This window comes from Hemicordylus capensis, chromosome 4 (assembly GCF_027244095.1).
Source record: "Hemicordylus capensis ecotype Gifberg chromosome 4, rHemCap1.1.pri, whole genome shotgun sequence".
Taxonomy (NCBI): domain Eukaryota; kingdom Metazoa; phylum Chordata; class Lepidosauria; order Squamata; family Cordylidae; genus Hemicordylus; species Hemicordylus capensis.
Genome location: NC_069660.1, coordinates 222762974 through 222784155, shown reverse-complemented (window position 1 = coordinate 222784155; position 21182 = coordinate 222762974). Strand labels below are relative to the sequence as shown.

Genomic DNA, 21182 nt, shown 5'->3' with positions numbered 1-21182 from the left:
CCCACAATTTCTCCCTATACAGCAGTGGGCTGTCAGCCATCCGTGCTTCCCATGACCCAATGGGCAGGAAGCAACCATTGTAATTATGGCTGTTGCTTGTGCAGAGTGCTCATTCACCTACGTTCTTATTTATGTGCTCATGGTTTTTATGTATTTATGTACTGAAATTTGACATTTTTCAAGGTCGTTTATAAGTAAAAGCATAAAATAGTCACAACAGTGTGTTAAAAAGCATGCTTGGAGGGAGCATAAGATTCTGACTAAGATCTGCTTCTCTCTCTCACCATGTTCAGTTCCACCCATTTTTCACTCCTTGTGCTAGCAAGGTCCTACTGCTATAAGAATTACTCTGGTTCAGCATTTCTGGAATTATTATAGTGGCATAAATCTACATCTCTATAGCATGTTGTCCCTTCAATGCAAGGAACATTAGCTTAGAGATTAGTCTAATTGAATCTCATCTAGCCAGCATATCTTGAAAACAGGATCAAGCTGTGAAATATATATTGATATATTCTAATTTATTGAGGCTGCAATCCTATACACTGAACACAGAGGGATTTATTTCTGAGTAAACATGCATAGGTTTGAACTTGTAAGATTTCAATCCACCTCACCTCATTTGACAGAGCCACTAGGAGAAGGGCCTCCAAAGAAAATCTTAAGGTCCAGGCTGGGACATATGGGACAAGGCACTCGCTCAGGTAGCCCAGTCCCAAACCATTTAGGGCTTTAAAGGTTAAAAGCAGCACTTTGAATTGGGCCCAGAAATGGACTGGGAGCCAGTGCAGCTGATGAATAGGGGTGTGCACGGAACCACGGAACTGCAGTCCGGCACTGGGGTGGGGAGTTACTTTAAGAGCGGGGGGAGGGTTTACTTACTCCTCCCGCTGCTTTCCCCCTCCGGCACCCGTAGTTCTGTTAATAATTGGGGCGGCAGGATACCTCCCTGCTGCCCCTTCTCCTGTTTGGCGGCTGCTGCTGCGCCACGCTGCAAAAGGCTTGTTGAAGATAACACGAATCACCCGAACCTCGAACCACCCATGTCTGGAGGCCTGTAGAATGGCCTCCGGAACAGTCCGGGCTCATCACTACTGATGAAGCACTGGTGTAATATGCTTAAAATGTCCAATCCCAGTTAACAATCTTGCAGCCCTATTTTGAACCAGCTGCCGTTTTTGGACCCTTTTTAAAGGCAGCCCATGTACAACGCATGGGGCTGCATGCCCCATTGCACAGATGATAATGTGCAAGGTTTTTAAGAGGGCATTCATAAGGTATAAGCTACAAACCAGAATGTAAAACTGAATTGGTAACATTCAACAGATAAATTGATATACTAACCACCACCTCCTATCAGTAGAAACCTATAGCAAACTAATGGAGTCTATAAATGGAAACAAATGGGGTGATCTCCAGGATATGCCAAAAGGCATATTAAAGAAGACCTGGTTTGTGATGCAGTGGGCCAAGAATATTATTATTATTATTATTATTATTTATTTATTCATTACATTTCTAGACTGCCTCATCCAAAGGCTCTGAGTGGTGCACAACAGGTTTAAAAAACAAACACCATTTCAAACAATAATGCTTGAAACTGATTAAAACAATTCAGATCCATTTAAAACCAATTAAAATACTTTAAAACAGTTTTTAAAACTTGTAAGTCCAGGCCAAACAAATGTGTTTTTAGGGCTCTCTTAAAGGCCAACAATGAGCCTAAATTATGAATATCTGCCAGGAGTGCATTCTATAGGCCAGGAGCAGCAACGGAGAAGGCCCGGCTCCAAGTCAGCACCAGATGTACTGGGGGTAACTGAAGATGGATCTCTCCAGATGACCTCAACATGCGATGGGGATCATGCAAAACAAGGTACTCTCTAAGGTAGCCTGGATCCAAGCCATTCAGAGCTTTAAAGGTAATAACTAGCACTTTGTATTTCGCCTGGAAACATATTGGCAGCCAGTGCAACTGTTTTAAAGCAGGCATAATATGGTCTCTCCAGGTTACCCCAGAGACCAATCTGGCTGCTGCATTTTGAACTAACTAAAGTTTCTGAACTATGTACAGTACAAAGGCAGCCCCACGTAGAGCACATTGCAATAGTCAAGCCTGGAAGTTACTAGCTGATGCACCACTGTTTTGAGATCATTCTCTTCAAGGAATGGACTCAGCTGTTGAATCAGCCAAAGTTGATGGAAAGCACTCTGGCCATAGCCTCCACCTGAGATACCAGGGTGAGGCCTGGATCCAAGAGCACTCCAAAGCTCTGTACCTGTTCCTTCAGGGGGAGTGTAACCCCATACAGCACAGGAAGATCAAACTCATCCCTCAAATTCTGATCCCCAGCAATGAGCACCTCAGTCTTGCTTTGATTCAGCTTCAATTTGTTATCCCTCATCTAGCCCATTACTGCCCCTAGGCAAGCATTTAGGGAATGAATGCCATTTCTTGATGATGATGATTGATGATGATAAGGAGAAATAGATTGGGGTGTCATCAGCATACTGATAACACCCTGCACCAAATCTCCTGATGACCTCACCCAGCAGTTTCATGTAGATGTTAAAAAGCATTGGTGACAAAATGGAGCCCTGAGGGATTCCATACAATAGCTCCCATTTCAAAGAGTAACCATCACCAAGCTCCACCATCTAGAATCTGCCTGAGAGATAGGAGTGGAACCACTGCAAAGCAGTGCCTCCTATCCCCAACTCCCCCAGGTGATCCAGAAGGATTCAGCTTCAATTTGTTATCCCTCATCCAGCCTATTACTGCCCCATGGCTGATGGTATTGAACACCGCCAAAAGATCCAAAAGAACCAACAGAGTCACACTCCGTGGATTCCCTGGTAAAGGTCATCCATCAGGCCGACTCAACCCCATAAGCTTGCAATAGGTCTAGATAATTGGTTTTCTCCAAAACAGCTGGAGCTGATTAGTCACCAGTCTCTCAATATCCTTGCCCAACCATGAGAAATTGGAGACTGGCCTATAATTATCCATCACTGACGGATCTAGGGAAGGCTTCTTAAGAAGTGGTCTAATCATTGCCTCCTTCAAACAAGGCATCCTACCCTCCCTCAGCGATGACTTTATAATATTAACTAGGCCATCTCCAACAATTTCCCTGCTAGAGAGAAGCAGCCAAGTCAGGCAAGTTCCAGAGAAAAAGTGGTAGGCTGCACCCACCAAAGCAGCTTGTCCCCATCCTCAGGCATCACAGATTGAAAATGATTCAATCTAATACTGCAAGAGGGATTGCTGAACACCACCTTAATAGACTCTGCAAAAAGAGTGGAGTCCAAGTCAGCCCGAATACAAGAGATTTTTCCCGCAAAGAACCCATTAAAAGCATCACAGCAGAACACAGTCTCTGGGGACTGGTTCGAAATGGAAGAAGCCTGAATCAAACTCCTCACAACCCAGGACAGCTCTGCTGAACGCGAACCTGCAGAGGCAATGCATGCAGACTAGAATTGTGTTTGCTGCACACACCGCCTCTGCATCAACCTTCAAATGGGCTCTGTGCTGTATCCTGTCAATTTTGAGCTGAGTTCTCCACTTGCGTTCCAGACACATACCTTGCTGCTTCAGACCCTGTAACTCCTCTGTATAACAAGGGGGCACTTTTAAAGCAAGTCAGAAAGATGCTTAGGAGCGATCTACTGCCCTGCTGAGTTCCCTATTCCAGGTTCCCACCAGGACATCGACAGAATCACTGGCAGGACCATCATTGAAACCCTCCAAGTCTTTTGGGGAGCCTACTGGGTCCAGCAGCTGTCTCAGGTGGACCATCTTAATAGGGCTTCCAGCCCTGCAGGGCCAGGATTACATTGTAATGTACTATGAACCCACAAGGCCTATATATTTCTGCAATACTGCTAGAACATTGTACAATATTACTTGTCTATCCTGCCCTTCCTCCAGGAAAACTCAGATTGGTGTATATGGTTCCCTTGCCAACCATTTTATCCTAGCAACGAACTGTGAGGTAGGTTAAACGGAGGGATGGTGACGGGCCCAAGGTGAGCTTCCTGGCTGATTTGAACCTAGGTCTCTCCACTTCTGGGCTGACATTCTAACCACCACATCATGCTGGTTTTCTAAAATACTTCATCTAGACGCAGTTGGTTTTATTCAGTTACTTTCAGTATTATTGTAGTTGAACTGTAGTCCTAGAAGAAAGATATATTAAGTTTATCCAAAATCTGAGTCCTGAGAGTAAAGTTGTACCTGATCACAATATAATTTCTATCACATTATCTGGAATGAGAGTTTATCCAAAGGGGCTGAAATGGCCCCTCCTCAATGGATCTATTTTACCTTTGAAAAAACCAATCACTCTTGCCCACAGCCAGAAACCAGTGGTTTCAGAGTACATTTTATTGTGCCCTAGTGTTGCAGGCATCAGTAGATGACTGGACTCCTGCAGCTTTACACATGGTTTAGACAGGAGGCTTTCAGCAGGTAGAACATTTCTTGTTCTATTACTGCATTGATGGGAAACAGCATGCCTGCTACAGCTCTCTCTTTCTCACATGGAACAATTAAAGGCACAAGAACTCTGATATTTATTAAATCTGATGACCTTATTTATACCCTGAAGAGTTGTGTCAAGTTTCAAAAAAGCCAATCTGACCAGATTCAAACAATACTAGAACTTGTGGTTAAATGTGCCACTCCTCCACTGATCCAATGAACACAACTTGCTTTCCAAAATTCTGACTCTGCCATTGTGTGTACTGCAATTCCACAAGAGCACAGAATGTGGAAACTGGCTGCATAATTCTACTTCCTAAAGATATTAGTTTTAATTTGGAACACAACAATGTCTCTAGCCCTTATAACTAGGAAAATATGTTTGAATGTGTGTGGGCAATGTGTGCTGAACTAGCAACAGATGGAGAAAACATTTGATTTTTTTGGTTGGGCCAGGGGGAGGGCTAAACCACAGAGTACATGCAGACTGCATTGCATATGTGATATCACACGTGTTGGTTCAGACAATACCAACTACCATCTCCACCCACCATGACTAAAAATGAGGGTATGTTCATTCCACCCCATATATATGTGGGTAGAATGTCCAAACTACACTTATCACAATGGTTTTAAAGGGGGCATTTTAGACATTTGGTCCCCAGATGAGTATGTGGAGTGGAATGGCATACCTGGTGGGAAGGGCGGATGTGTGCACCCTCATTTTTAGTCTTACAGTGCGTAGGGCACAGTATCATCTGAACTGCCCTCCCTGGCTTGCTTATTACCAGAAACCCTCTCATTGTTGAATGTTTTGATTCCCACCCATTTCCTGAAATGGATGGGTTTGTTGGTTTTTTTCCTTACTGATTCTGGAAATCATCTCTTGACACTACCTGTAAGGCCTTATTTGCATTTCTCAAATGCCACTTTTAATGTCATTTATCCCTACAGTCGCTGGTGTAAGAAAAGCAAGAGAATCAGACCCATACACCATGAAATGTACTTCATTTTTAACAGCACATTTGTACATCCAGGCTGCTGGTGGTACTATTATAACTCAGTTGAAATGAAAATAATAATAAAAAAAAAGTCCTTTGATATGCTAGCCCCCTGCAGGGAAGAAAATCAGTAGTAGGGAAGAAAGACAACACAGTCCCGGCATTATATGTAAACAAACAGGAGGTACAATATCTTTTAACGCCGTGTTGAAAAGCATAGGAATTTCTCTGGTAAACAAAACAGTCAGAGCTATATGATTCCCAACCAGTATTAACCACCCAACAGATGCCCTCAGCAGGGTTCACAGCTGTTATTGTGTGAGTAGGATTTTGCTCATCCAATTGCCAGTGAAAATCTTCTTCCGTTACGGAACTACAGTCAAAGGCCTATTTGCCACTCCATCAGCTGAAAGCCATAGATTTGATGAGTGCATTCTGCAGAAGAGTCAGCACAGTCAGATGCCTAGAACAGAAAACATTCATGAACCATTTTGCAATCACATGTCTCTCCCTTCTGCTGTTGCTTGGATTCCAAATTAGGGCTCAGACTAAGCTTCAGCAGCCTTCGTTTGCTCATCTAGGCATGCACGCAGCAAGCTGTGAGTTTATATTTTAAGGAGAACCAAGACTCAAGGCCTTTCAGAAGTGACTTTGGGGCTGATGGGAAATTATTCTATAAGAGGTGCTCAGCTTACAGTTTCCGATGGTTCTCCATTTAACCCTCATATTTATTTCATTTAGATCCTGCCTGCCTTCCATCATGCTTCAATTGCTGCTTAATTGTTCTAGTGTTTTTGTGCACTGCCTAGACACTGGTTGTTTGAGGCAGTATACAAATGTAATAAATAAAGGAATTAAAGATGGTGTACATGTGTCCTCCAGGCAATCTCCTGTCCAGGAACTAGCTTCAGCAAGGTGGTTATATTATGTGCCTTTAGATCATGCCTTGTGCCTTAATTAGCAGGGTCTTCATGAATACACATGCTGAAGATACATTGTGGCTGCTGTACGAACAAACAAGCCAAAATTAACCCTGGAATACAATTAAAACAACAGAATGAAACAGTAAATAAAAACAAGGAACAGCAATACCTTTGGCAATTAAAAGCCCAGCTGAAGGCAGAATAAAAGGATCCGTGATGCAATTAAGAGCCATTAAAGGTATGCAAGAACAGAATGGACTGGACTGGCACTTGAAAGATAGAAGGTGCCTTGCAAATATATCGGGGGGTGAGGTGGGGGAGTCAGTTCTTTAATTTGTGTTCAATCATCAAAAAAGCTGACACCTGCCTAAACCCCAAGGGTGGGGCCAGCCAGAGAAGGATCTCTGAAGCACATTTCAATTGACAAGCAGGGACATATGGATTCAAATGAATGTGTGGCTGGTGCTGGGCAATGTAATTTGGACCCTGGATAGCAAGCCTACTTGTAAACACGTAGAAAATGTAAGCCCTTAATGGATATTGTGGGCAAGGAAACATTTAACCTGGAAACAGATTACAAATTCGATCCTGACTAGGGGCTCAAGGTTGACTCAGCCTTCCATCCTTCCAAGGTCGGTAAAATGAGTACCCAGACTGTTGGGGGCAATATGCTAAATCATTGTAAACCGCTTAGAGAGCTCCGGCTATAAAAAGCGGTATATAAATGTAAGTGCTAAGTGCTATTGCTATGTACTTGGTGGAGCTATCTCCAAAACCACCGTGTGTGGGTTGAAAGGAAGCACTTCAAAAGGAAGCATATTTAATTAATTAAATACCATTTTAATAGTTTTGATGTTGCTTTAAAATATTGTTTTAAGGTTTTAAATTGTAATGTTTTAACTTTTTGTTATTTATTTTAACCAATGTTTTGATTTCTGTCATTTATTTGTTTTAATCAATGGTTTAACTTTTCTGGTTTTTTTGTTGTAAACCTCCCAGAGATGTAAGTGTTGGGCAGTATAAAATAGGTTAAATAAATAATACATAATAAATTTTAACAAAAATAGTGGGGGCATTTTAATTCAGAAATCCTCCATCCAAGAAAATGAATCACAAATCCTAATTGTATTCTCCTAGAAAAACAGCAGCATTTTTACTTAGGGTCAGCAAGAGCTGTAGTTTGTTGGGAAAGGATCATGAAGCATGAGAAGCGCTAGAATTCAATGCACCGGCTGCAGCTTCCTTGAGAATGTTTGCATTTCCTTGTGGCAAACTGAGGAGAGTTCTGTTCTGCAGAGTACTTTACCATATGCCTGTGTGTGCTAACATGAAATGTGGAAACATGAGGAGGGCTGAATTTAGAATAAGCTAGTTGACAGAAATATTTTTGAAAAGTTTTGTGGGCTTCATCTTATTGAATCTAAAAGGCTTCAGGCACAACATGAAAGGTTCTGGAAGAGTGAAAAGCTGGAGATATTTGGGGATATAGAACTGAAGAAGCTTACAAGGCAGCTGCTAGGGTGCACTGAAGTTTGCACGTGTAAGGAAACCAGATTCTTTAGAGACCTGTGGAATAAACTATAGAGATTTCCCTTATTTGTGAGTGAGATGGGAATCCAAATCAGGATACAAAGACCCTCAGAGTCTTAGACAGCACTCTAAGAAAGACAGGAAAGGAGAATCTTAGTCAAGGTGTTCTCACAAACAAAAGGCAAAGACAACACAAGAGTAGAATAAAACAAGTTGTTCTAGTAAGAACTAATCTGCAGACTTCCCTTTCACTATCCCTACAAATTTAGTCCAAATCAGGGCCGGACTGGGGGCACTGAGAGGGCGGGGGAATTTATGTGAGGAGGGCGCCAGGTTTATTATTGATTGATTTGATTTGATTTGATTTGATTTGATTTGATTTGATTTTTACACCGCCCTGGCTCAGGGCAGTTTACATTTTTGGTTTCATTTAATAATTTTTTTTCCTGTTAACTTTTGATATCTGACCTCTGTTTTCTGTTACTTATAGGTTACTATAAATATTTCAAATGAAGTATCACTTGTAACTATTAAGAAGCACAATTCTATACAGTGGTCCCTCGACTTACGAAGTTAATCCGTTCCGAATGCACATTCGTAGGTTGAAAAGTTCGTAAGTTGAAAAGCGGTTTCCCATAGGAATGCATTGGAAACGGATTAATTTGTTCTGGAGCCTAGGAAAAAGACCCAGACACCCAGTTTTATGTGCAAAACTCTTTATCAAGTGCACTTTAAAGGCATGCAAAATGCAAACTCCGCAAACTCTGCAAACTCCTGCGGAGCATTGCTCGCCATGGGGCAACGACCACATTATAAAAATTCGTAAGTTGAGGAAACCACATCTAAAATTCGTAAGTCGAGGAAACCACATCTAAAACCGCCAACGGTTTTCCGTTCGGATGTCGAAAAATTCGTAAGTGTGCAGCCACTTTTTCCTTTCGTAAGTCGAAAAATTCGGATGTCGAGTAGTTCGTAAGTCGAGGGACCACTGTACTAATAAAATAGTTTGGATATATGTGTTCCTATGTAATCCAGTTCTTGCAAGTTAGTTAGAAAATGAAGTGGATGGCATCTTAATAGCACTACAGTAGCATTGTTTTAAGTTCTCTCTCCCCACCAATTTCCACAAGTTGCCTGCCCTCTCACCCCTCAGCCCTATACACCTACCCAAGAGAGGAAAATTATTTTCAGTCCCTAACAATATATATAGCGTCATAGAATTTCAAAGCATTTAAGCATATCATTGCAGAGAAATGGGGGTGAAGAGAAATAACTGGGGGGTGGGGGGAGAGAAAATAAATAACTGGTGGAAGGGAGTGGATAAATGTGTGAGACAAGGGCAGCTGGGCTGCAGGAGCCAGCCTGTAGTGTTTGGGTTTTTTGTGGGGAAGAGGAGAAGAGGAGAGCCTCACATCATGGCCAGGTGCCCCAACCAGGCCAACCAGCTCTGGCTCCTTCCTTCTCCAAGCAGGGACTCCCCACCAGCCTTGCTCCTTCCCCATCCAGCCTTCTGAGGCAGGAGTCCGAGATGTGTGTCTATACACTACAGAAAGAAAAGACACCATTTTTATTTCAAATAGGACAGCAGAATGTCATATATAGAGTAACCCCAATTTTGTAGAATTTAAAGGCAACCAATCATTTCATAAGAACATCAGAACAGCCCTGCTGGATCAGGCCCCAAATGGCCCATCTAGTCCAGCATCGTGTTTCGCACAGTGGCCCACCAGATGCTGCTGGAAGCCACAGGCAGGAGCTGAGGGCATGCCCTCTCTCCTGCTGTTACTCCCCTGCAACTGGGACTCAGAGGCAAAGGAGTTTCATGGGCAAAGGAGTTTTAAAAATGAGTTTCTTGTGAACTGATTTGCAAAGCCTTGTTTTGAAGCAAGTGTACAAAAATAGACTTTTGGTGGGGGAGCCTGCTACAAGCACAAAGCAAAATAAAATAAAAATGTTTAAAAGGGGAAACATGTTGAGAGAGCCATTTTCTCATCTTTTACTATTTAAGCCATTTTGAGAACTCTGTTGCTTTAAAAAGCTGCATATCAATATTTTAAATAAGGGTGGGGGGGGAGAAAGAAACCCACACACAGAGACTAGATTAGAGATAGGGGCAGGAACAAAAACAACAGAGCCATATTATTATTATTATTATTATTATTATTATTATTATTACACTTGTTAGAGCATTGCCCCCCCACCACCACACCATTCTTTTCAAAGCTCTTAATACTTTTGCTTGACTAATTTCCTCACAAGAAAGTATACTGTAGGGATGAGGATTTTTCTTAAAAGTTTGCACTCAAACAGTTAAGCTTAACACACACACACACACACACACACACACACTTCTCTAGCCTGTACAAAACACACACAGTTCCGGGGGGGGGGAGCCAACACGGTAGCTTGACTAAGGAGAACAAATCACACAAAAAACAAGCAGCAAATGGTTGGGGTTTTTGGGGTTTTTTTACCAAATGTGTTGCTTGCTTTCCTTCTTGTATGAGACCAAGCAAATTGGCTGGCTTTGTAATGCCATACAAATCCAAGCAGGGGGGAGGAGCACAAGACAGACTCCAGAAGAACCAATCGGGCTGGGAGAAACGTTAACCCTTGCTTTACTCTCTGCTACTGCCGATCTCTTGCACCCTCTCTGACAGAATGCAGCAGACCACGGCATTAGCAACAGAGAGGGAAAGGAAGCTGCCCAATTGAAGCAGCAGCCTGTCTGCAGAGATTTCCTGCAGAGTTAGGCAAGCGCCGGCGGGAGGGAGCTCAGGATGAGGGCGGAGGGCACAAATCCAGAGGTAGCAGGGCGCAGAGGCGAGGGGCGCACTGGGCATCCGGCTTACTGCTTAGGGTAACTGCGAGGGGCGCACTGGGCATCCGGCTTACTGCCCGGCAGGCCAGTCTGAGCCTGGTCCAAATCGGCTAGGCAGTTAACCCACTTGCACCTCAAATGTGCATGCATCCACCATCTTGACTTAAGGTGGATGACATCATCTCAAACTCTGTATTTGAGATGTCCTTATGTGTCTCTACACATATACGAAATTTGGTCCAAATCAGTTCCCATTTATGTGTCTGCCATCTTGAATTAGGGTGGATGGAATCATTACAAACTATGTCCTTGAGCCATCCCTATGTGTCCCTACAGCTGTAGCAAATTTGGTTCAAATTGATTAGGCGATTCACAGGTTAATTCACAGGTTAACCCAATTGCACCTCAAATGTTCACGTGTCATCCACCATCTTGAAGTGGGGTGGATGACATCATTGCAAATCACATCATTGAGGTGTCCCTGTGTCACTCACTACAACTATACCAAATTTGGTTCAAATCAGTTAGACGGTCCACAAGTTAGCCCACTTGAACCTCAAACATTTACGTGTCCATCATTTTGAATTGGGGTGGATGGCACCATCACAAACTATGCCATTGAGATGTCCCTATGTGTCCCAACAGCTGCAGCAAATTTGGTTCAAATTGGTTAGGCAGTTCACAAGTTAGCCCACTTGTGCCTCAAATGTTTACACATCCGTCATCTTAAATTGGGGTGGATGGCACCATCACAAACTGTGCCATTGAGATGTCCCTATGTATCACAACAGCTGCAGCAAATTTAGTTCAAATCGGTTAGGCAGTTCACACGTTAGCCCACTTGCGCCTCAAATGTTTATGCGTCCACCATCTTGAATGGGGTGGATGACATCATCACAAACTACACCATTGTGTCCCTGTGTGTCACTCACTACAACTGTACCAAATTTGGTCCAAATCAGTTAAATACAGTGTTCTCTCTAACAGATGTAGTTCACCTCAACTCCCAGCATTCCCAGTTGCAATGGCCTTGCAGCTACCTAACAGTCCACAAGTTAGCCCACTTGCACCTCAAAAGTTTACGTGTCTGACATCTTGGAACAGAGTGGATGACATAATCACAAACTACACCGTTGAGGTGTCCCTATTGTTAGAAGAGAGATCACTTCCTGTATCCCTCTCGTCTCTTAGTTATGTATTTCACTGGACACCAGTATCAAAGTTTCAAACAAAGCTTTATTTCAGTGCTAGCAAAAGCTTTGGGGTGTGGCTGCCTGCCCAGTCTGGCAGGCCACCCCCTTTTTATACCCTCGAGTAAACAACTTTTGCACCTGCGCATCGTATACAGGCTAAAGTGTTACTTTAACCCCAAAGGTTCCGATGTGCCTACAAGTGTTATACTGTTTTTTCCATTTACATTCTTAAGACATCTGGCTTGCGGCCTTGGTGTCCCCTCCCCATTGAGACATACCTTTAAGGAATGCCATCATAAAATATCCTCAAGGCATGGGGCTATCTACCAACAACTGCAAGCTTAATTGATAAGGCGTGTATCATAGTTAGCTAAGTGCAGTGCAAACCAACCGTGCTTTTTGGCTGTTGAGAGCTATTGCAAATAATATTCCAACACTATGTTTCCCTACAACTGTACCCAATTTGATTCATATTAGTCCAGGCGTTGCGAAGTTGATAGTGGGACACACATACACACACACACACACAATGCCGGGTGATCTCATAAGCCTACTGGAAAATAGGCTAAAAAACAACAGAATAGTTTGGGCAGATGCCGTGATCCTGGGACAGAAATAGGGACTGCAAAGACTGCAGGATAAAGGATAAGCATAGGAAGAAAATGGACCAGTGAGGAATTTAGGTGGGCGAGGAACTTCAGCAATAATTAGAGAAGACAAGATGGATGGAAAGAGAGATTAAAAGAGTGGAGATTGGAGGAAAAAATTCATCAGACTGGGAAAGACAGCTCCAAGATAGAATGAAAGGGAAAGCGGGGTGGGGAGGCAACAGAATGAGCTAGTTAGAGAGTAAATGATTTTGGAGACAATTAGATGTCAGTACACTTGCCAACAGTACAGGCAATATAGTCATTGATTTTAAGTAATACCACTCAAGATGTAGGATGCACAAGATGTGAAGGTGCAAATTCAGAGGGGCCAGTCAGGGACAGAGCAATGCTGACAGGATGCTTTAAGAGGATCAGAATTGTTGTTGTTGCTATCAGTGAGCAACATCCAGAGCAACAAAGTGCTGGTGAAGCAAGCAATTTCACATGATTGCAAGAAGTTAGTTTAGCTATAGCACTGTTGCACAAATGCTCCCACTAAAACAAATGAGGTGTGTTGCAGTCGTGCAATTATTGTGCAACCACAAGCATGCTTGCAGTAGTGGAATGCTGGTCTGGAGCACAAGCTCCAGACTCAATGCAACAGTTAGTTCGTGCAACAGATAGCCCTATCCAACCCCAGCACAGCATCCCTCCATTGGCTGTTGCTGGTATCTGCCTTATGTTTCTTTTTAGACTGTGAGCTTTTTGGGGACAGGGAACCATGTTATTTATGTATTATTTATTTTTCTATGTATATGGCTTTGAGAACGTTGGTTGAAGAGCAGTATATAAATATTCACAGTAGTAGCGGTAGTAGTCCTTGCCTAAGGAAGGCAGATCTAATCCCTCCCATTGTGCAAACACCTGGAAACAAAGGAAGAGAGGCAAGTACATTGACAGCCAATCCCTCCAGACTAAGGGTTTTCAATTCTCGAACTTTGGCAATAGAGTTCAATGTCTTCCCCAGAGCAGTTAATTCAGGTGCTGGGATTTGCAGCCATGGGAGAGGGAGGACGGGAGAGAATCCAGCCACAGTTGACTAGAAGTGTGTGTGTCAAAGGAGTTGAAAGAGGCAAACAGTAATATAAGCACCCTGCTCACCTGCCATCAGTCCAAAAGCAATTACTTCGAAATGGCAGGAAAGCCTGGAAAGAAGTTATACTTCAGCGGTAGCACAAGTACAAGCTGTGGTCACTGACCTACTACTCAGAAGCACATGAGTCCCTCTACTTGACACAAAGCTAACTCATTCTGCCATCAAGACACATGAGCACAATAAGATGTGGAGTTCTTCAGGGGAGGAAAGAAAGGCAGGATTAACAAAAAAGATGTGTTGAAAAGCAGCTGAAGTCTGTTATGAGAGAGTGCAGGCCTCACTGCAGTATCATTAGGCCTAGGCAAGGAGGCGGTGGGTCTTTTCTCGTAGACACCCCATAAGGCTTTCCGTGCCCACACCAGTTTTCAGTGTTTCTGAAAGATGAACAAATTGGGACTGTGGAAAATTATAGCTTTGTAATAAATATATTTCTTTGGACCTGGAATTTCATAATTGTGAAGCTTAATGTTATGTTGTTTCCTTTTTTTCTTTTTTTTAAAATTTGGTACATTTGCATCAGCCTTTCCTCCAACCAGAGGAGCACCAAGGTAATTTTGAAGCCTGGCCCTAAAGGACTTTGGAGCCCCCACAAGTTAAGCATCACACACACCCCACACACCCCACACCCCATATTTTTAGCATGTGGCTTCTTGAGGGTACAAACAGCAACTGAACTCACAAGAATGTAAGAATATAAAACAGATATATTTAAGCAAATGCTGTGTGTATTAGCAGAAACATTTCAACACACAGCTTGACTTATTCCCATCCCACATATTTCTTTCCCCACTCTCCCCTCTGTCTCTAAAAGCACCCAGTGCAGGTCACAATCATACTCAGTCGCCCAGTGCAGCATAGGCCAGTGGCACAGTGCGGTGACCACACTACCCAGGACAGACTAAAGAGTGTTTTGGGGCCCCCAGGGAGTGTGGAGGCCCTGGACCTTGGCCCCAAAGTTCAGGGTAAGAGCACCTCTGCCTCCAACACACACAATGCAGCATTTCATCCTCACAAAATAAGCTTGCCAAATGCTGCCCCCCACCCCAAACCAGAGCATAATTACTGAGTAGGGACTTAAACTTAGGTTTCTTACATCCAAGCCCACACTCTAATCTGTCCTGCACTAACTTTTTTAAATGGAATTAATTCTCCACATGGATGCTCTTACAAAATCTGATCTTAAGAGACTCTGGTGGATCATAACAAAGAAGGTGCTCTCTGAAGTACAGAGGAGGTAGGTCAGAAAAACACTACCCTCTGAGGTAAAGCCATACTTACGGAGGGAACAAGTTATTAAAGGTTCTGTACTTCTCATAGGTAAGGAACCAGTTATGAAAAGATTGTGGCAGTTATGGCTTTCATTCTGGGAAGACTCCATTTCTTGATGAAAATTGAGGAGGTAATGTAAGATCCACTGTTTCTCCTCAACCCACCCTGCTGCCATTTGGGCCAGACAACTTAGGGGAGAGTTTTTTTCCCATAAGAACGCCTTAGCAGACCAAATTAACTTGCCTTAACTTGCTGACCCTGTCCACAATCCACAAAATGCAGCCATTTTGAAACCATTTTGTGCTCTTCTTCCACTTTTCAAGGAAGGCTGTACTCCTTTGGCAGATTTCTTCAGAAAAAGAGGGGTCATTCCCATCAGCACCATGTCAGGCTTTGGTATGGTGGCAAAGCTATTCCAGTACTAGGAGGCCCCACCCTAAATAACTATTTCAAATCCAAGGCTTAGTACCCATATTTGGTGTGGTAAAGAAGATGCAACACAGTGTTCACTCTAAGGTGTGCACATGTGTGTGCGCTCACAAGTTTTCTTTATGGCCACTCAGTTAATTGTAGACGGAGCATCAGTCTTCCTCTCAGGTTGAATCAGAAAGGTCCCACTCTGAATGCACGTCTGCACACACTGCCTTGATACTGCTGCCCAGATCAAAACTCATTCTGCACACGGATGAAAAAAATTAGAGGGAACACTGATGCAACTGAACTGAGAGATAAAAGACAGAGGAGAGGCCATCAATCTCCTGCTGCAGTTTGGGATGAAGAATGTTGCCACAGACTGTAGTAAGATGGTCGCTGCTGTTAGCAGCTCTTGGGCCCTGGTCATGTTACATTGGACATAAACAGCACTGGTTCCTTCAATAAGCATCTTTTTGGTAAAGAGCATACCTGAGTCAGGGCTGGCCCCAGGATAAAAACAGTGCCCTGGGCAAAGAGTGCCGTCAGCACCTGCTATATCGATGTAGCCAAGTAGGCGGCTTTGTGCAGGATGGCAGCATCTTGTAGTAGGCCCTACTCTGGCTCCCCGGCTTTCCCAGCCATACCAATGAAAAGGGACCAGAGCTACTCTCAGGAATTTGCTGCTCCACTGCCAGTGCTCTCCTGAACCCGTTCGAGGACCCCACTGAAGTCTCACAGGCCTTTTGCAGCTTCTTCTCCTCTCTCCAGGTCTTTCCCTTCATCCTTTCCCCAGTCTAGTTCTTTCTCTCATACTGTAAGAAAGGAAGTAGCTAGAGAAAGCTCTTCCCTGGTTCTGCATTTTCTTTCTCTGAAAATACACCCAACCAACAGCAAGCCCCTTCCATAGGAACCCTGGGCAACCACCCACCCCACCCCTAAAACGGCCCTTTCAGTCCTATTGTAACACTGGGAAACATTACATAAAATGTAATTGCTGAGAAACTAACAGCTACTTCCCTCCTGCTACAAGCAGTCACTACATGCAGGAGTCCAGTATTTTGCTTTGTCCAGGCCCTGAGCTTCTACCAAGCCTCTTCCATTATGTCAGCCATTTTGGTTGCAGGGCATTTAGGATACAAATCTTCAAAACCAACTTTGGTTACTTTTCCTCTGTCCACTAGATGGTGCTCTAACTCCCTGGATTAAGACAGACTTGACCAGGTAGAAAAAGCTCTCTTTTAATACATCGTGTATAACTGGAATCAGAAGTGATCCATGCATGTCCTTTACCCAAAGCATGTATCACCTTCCTCTTTTCTCTGCTTTTTCTGGGCTGTGAATCATCTGGCCATCTGTTTTCTCCTTAAAAGTATGGCCTGCTGATCTTGTATATGTCTTGACTCAGGCAGAGTCTCAGCCTCAGGAGAATGAGCATCAGGCACTATATTGGTCCACAGTGTTTTTCTGTGTGTGTATGTGTGTGCTTTAAGGAGGAACATCAAGCAATTCCATACAAAATAGAGTCACCAGACAATCATGTGGCAAGAGTGACTGAGCAAAAGCTATTGGGAACAAATGCATTCCTGTCAGACTTGAGGCCTTTTGTGACTAGGAAAATTATAGGAAGCAAGGCAAGCTCAGAAGAAGAGCCCTTTGAAAATACAGGCACAAGGATAAAGGCAAAGATCTTGTTCACATATGCATGTACATCTGTTGATTCCCCTACACTTACATCCTGCATGTTTTGTAATGGGCAGTATGAATTAACACCACTTACAAGCATTGCATTTGAGCCAATATAGGGAGAGATGCAAGTTCGGCTTGTGATATTAGATCTGTGGTGGCCCATTCATGCATGCAAGTACATAATCACTCAAACATGTGATGGGGACATATTTTGCTTTTTGAACTGTGCTTTGATGACATCCATGTGGAACATGACTTGCTTCCCTTCCTTAACACACTTCAGGCAGCCTAACTTTTAGGATCTCTCTGAACATTAATTGGCAGGCAAAAGCATAGCTGATTCTTGCACAGGGCTAGATCCCTTATGATTCCTTATACTGGGTGACTGCAAAGATTGGATGTCTGAATTAGATATTAGTAAACAAAATAAAAATAAAAATACTGCCCTGATTAACCATTTATTTAAACCAATGTGATTACTTTACAGAGTAATTCAGTGCATGTTTACTTAAAAGTAAGTCCCACTATGTTCACTAGGGCTTACCCTGTGAGTTTTCCGGGTCCAGGAACATAACCATCTATAATCCCTACAACTACCTCTCTGAAAACAGCCTTACACTTCTGTTGAACACACCTAAGCTGCTCGTATTCAGCTGTTGTGAAAGGAGATTATATCTCAGCGTAACCTACTGCATAGGGTTGTTGTGAGGATAAAAATAAACGTGCACACTGCCCCAAACTCCTTGGAGGAAGAGTGGGATATACATTTAATCAATCGATCATTTAAAAATCGTAATTGGCATGATGAACAGGTGTGTGTCAAAGTACTCTAGGACTTCATTGCTGTCAGGCAACCTCACCAAGTAAAAGAAGTATATGAGCAAAAGGGCTGCCTTATACATACATACATACATACATACATACACACCAGTCCATAATTTATTGATGCCTCACCACTTACAGGGCCTACAGCTGAATATGTGAACTATCTTCATTAAGAAAACGTTGTTGAAGTAAGGCAAGGAAACCCGGGAACTGGAATGTTATCTTTTTGCTTGGGTTGAAAAACAACACGGGGAGCACTTTTGAAAAGAAAAACAGATGGCAGGGAAAGGATCAAACATCCCCTTCCCTATCCTCCACTCCTTCAGTGGTTTCTTTTCTTAAACAAAGACTCAGCCCAAAGTCACATGGGGGACTCCACATAACATGTCATCTGGCCGTGTGTTCTCTTTCTGGGGCTTAGATTCTGTTGGTGCACCATGGTCGGCTTCTGGGTTAGTGGGAATCCTATCCTTCAGTATGGCAGCGGGGAGGTGAAGGCAGTCTCCAGTCACTCTTCGAAATGTGTCATTTACAGCAGCAATTTTGTTGGTATATCCTTATACACTAGTGGTGGGGAGACCTAGCCTTGTGGGAAAATAGGATCCCAACTAAGCTGGGCATTCTCTGTTCCTCCCCACCATGCCCCCAACTCCACCCCTTTGCACTATCCAAGTTACACTAGCATAGCCTTCACACAGACAAAGTTGCAATGACATTGACGCGTTGACTCACCAGCATAACTTCACTAAACCAGTGTTTTGACCTCTGGCCGTAAATAAAGTATCTATCTATCTATCTATCTATCTATCTATCTATCTATCTATCTATCTATCTATCTATCACTAAACTAGCATAAGGGCTTTAGTAGCAATCTTATTCTCATCCAGTCATCATAACATTATTCATGACTGCTTCTCAGAAGGTGGATTTTCATAATGTGCCAATTTGAGGTTGGACTCTTTATACTGTTTTCCAATCAAATTTTCTTGTTTTACCAACTGTATCCCAGAAGGGGGTGCTGTATACCAAGAAATAAATTAAAATAGTCATAAGACTCATCAGACACTTTGAGATCACACATTAAAAGGATCAGTTTGCTTAATCATGCAATTTAACTCAAGTTTCGTATCTATAATTACTCTATATCACACTTACTGAGGCAAACAGAAACAACCATTCTGATGTTTAGGCAAACGGAGACCAAGTTGCTGCCACTTTAGAGCTTCCTCAGGAAGATAACGAGCAACCTGTCTCTTTATCACACTTTTGCATGACCAAGGGTTCTTCCAGACTACAATTGTGGGGTGTGCAAAGCTTTTGTGAAAATTCCAAGTATGATCTTAGTCCCTGTACACACGCTGCAGCAAGCTTCTGTGTGACTTCCTAGTACAATCTTATTCTCTTATTCACACCCAAGAAAGGGTGATCTCCACATGATCTTTGGAGCACCACCTGCTGTACAGTTCTTGCATTCCAAGAAGAATCTACCCATTTCCGCAGTTGCCACCAAAGCAGTAATGAAAAGGGGGCAGGTTCTTCTCAGAATGCAAGAGCTGGCCAGCAGGTGGTGCTGTGAAAATCACACGAGGTCTCGCTTGGCCTGTGCACAGAAAATAAGATCACACTAGGAAGTAGTGCAGAAGCCTGCTGCAGCATACATACAAGAAGCAAGATTGCGCTTTTAGACTTTGTACTGAAGCTTTGTACATCCCTCAGCTAAGTTATGGCTGCCTGGAGAAGCCTCAAGAAACATCAGCCTCACTCAGTGCTCAGTGGCTCCCTCCCACTGTGGGCTAAATGAATGGGCTGCAGAGACATAATTGCAGAGGGGTCAAAACGTGTCCTCTCATCAGGCATAGTAGTTATTACATTAGAGGATGGAGCAGATTTCAGTCATTCCAACCACGGTATCCTCAAATACCCCCTTTGTCTTTATCTCATATAAGTACATTGCGAATGTTCACACCTATGAGAGAAATCAAGCATTTAGTAGGAACATTCTTGTGGGTGAGGAAACTGTTCCCCACCTCTGATATTGGATGACTTGGCCTTCACTGAGAGGGACCAAATGTGTCCCCATCCAGGGTCACTTATAAAAAGGTCCTACCACCACCACCTCCAAAAGCATAATAGCAGCTTTTTGTGATAATGAGGAAACGTCTGCACCACAAAACTCAGATGGATGGTGGTCATCCACAGACCAAGTGTCCTGGACAGGGTGGGAAATGATGGGTTTCCCAGAGGCAGGAGTGAACAGAGCAGAATGGATGGAGCAGATCTACATATTGGCTGAGAGCTTCCCTTTTACTTACTTTAAGACAGAGTATGCATCTAGCCCACTGGTTGTGGTGGCACAGTCCATTTTCAGAATTTCTCCTACCCACACCAAATTCTGCTAGAATGCCTATTTATAAAAATGGAGTTTGTGCAAGAGATGGATGGTGACCAGTCACTGTAAACACCACTGCAGACAGGGAAGTGGAATCTGTGCCATTTCTGCACAGTGCTTAGAGTCTGTTGTTGATCCTTACTCATCACAGTGACACTTTGGGCCCACGGCATTGCGCTGCTAAATGTTTAAGACTTTTGGAATGGCTTGTGGAACAGTTTCCTGCCAGCTTCTTAGCTATCATGGATTCCTTTTCTGATCATCCCTCTATCCTCAAGATAATCGGAAATTATGTGCCAAAGCAACTCAAGCTGTAGTGCTGAAGTTGTACTACAAAGCCACATCATGGATAGATACTTTAACCAGCATAATAAATAAACAATAACAATAACCAATCAGGTAATAAGTTCTTTGCGTGTTTTACAAACTACATAGCAAAACTTGGCCACATTATCAGAGAACGTTTCTTTAAAATTGGACAGCAGATAATCTAAGTAAGAATCATTGGTGTGACCAGGAAACTCCATTAATAACAGGGAAATAAAATTAATACAAATATCCTTGTAAAATGTGCAGTAAAGGATTACGTGTACAGTAGTTTCTATATCTACCGAGCCACAGGGGCAGAGGCGGGCTGAATATGATAGTTTCTTAAATTTCCCCTCTAGAACTGCAGTAGGGAGTGCATTTAGGTGAGTGAGAGGCCACATAATGTATGCACATGTGCTTGGCTTGCACAAAAATGCTCATATTGCAAATGTTATTCTGAACCAAATCTTTTATGAAGACCAAATTCTCTGTTTTTAAGCAACAGTCAGTATAATAGGAAGAGGAAAGTTTGAATAAGAGGCAATATTTGGGGTATGCTTAAGATAATATGACTGGCAGTCCCAAGAGAA

The 21182-nt window shown here is 43.0% G+C and overlaps 1 long non-coding RNA gene across 2 annotated transcripts; it reads right to left on the bottom strand.

Moving 5' to 3' along the window:
- Window positions 1–5477: 5477 nt before the first annotated feature.
- On the bottom strand, window positions 5478–15118 carry LOC128324516 (uncharacterized). 2 transcript variants are annotated; one of them, XR_008306912.1, is made up of 2 exons: window positions 14979–15118; window positions 5478–5950 (listed from the first exon to the last, which is right to left on the bottom strand). It is a non-coding gene; the product is annotated as an uncharacterized LOC128324516 (long non-coding RNA). The 2 variants fall into 2 exon arrangements; XR_008306911.1 differs by lacking the exon at window positions 14979–15118 and adding an exon at window positions 10415–10441.
- Between the last annotated feature and the right edge of the window lie 6064 nt (window positions 15119–21182).